Source organism: Corapipo altera, unplaced genomic scaffold (assembly GCF_003945725.1).
Source record: "Corapipo altera isolate COAL_440 unplaced genomic scaffold, ASM394572v1 77b, whole genome shotgun sequence".
NCBI classification, from domain to species: domain Eukaryota; kingdom Metazoa; phylum Chordata; class Aves; order Passeriformes; family Pipridae; genus Corapipo; species Corapipo altera.
Window position 1 is genome coordinate 3461152 of NW_020884933.1, and position 387 is coordinate 3461538.

The 387-nt window shown below is 73.4% G+C and overlaps 1 protein-coding gene across 3 annotated transcripts in view; it reads left to right on the forward strand.

The window, feature by feature from the left end:
* Window positions 1–387, forward strand: part of USP49 (ubiquitin specific peptidase 49) — a 22801-nt gene that overhangs the window by 182 nt on the left and 22232 nt on the right. The gene's annotated exons all lie outside the window — the stretch shown is intronic.

Genomic DNA, 387 nt, shown 5'->3' on the forward strand with positions numbered 1-387 from the left:
CCCCCCCCCCGCGCGGTGCGGTTGTGGGGGGGTTGGAGGCGGACCCCGTTATTACCCCTTCTCTCCCCATCACGGGGGTCGCCGCCTTTGTGTGCGGGCGGGACCCCCTCGCCGGGCTCGGCGGCTCCGCAACTTTCCCTTTGTTGAGGGACACCCCCCCCCCCCCGCCATCCCCGGGACCCCCGTCTCCATCCCCCCCATCCTGCCCTGGAATGTCGTCGGGACCCCCCCTCCTGACCCCCTTCCACCCCCGGGGCCCCCCTCTCCACAATTCCCCCCTCTGGCACCGACCCCTTGTTCCACCCCCCCTTCCCCAGGACCCCCCTGTCCCAAGGACCGACCCCCCCTCCCTCCAAACCCCTTCCCCTCCCCGGGACCCTGGGGGGG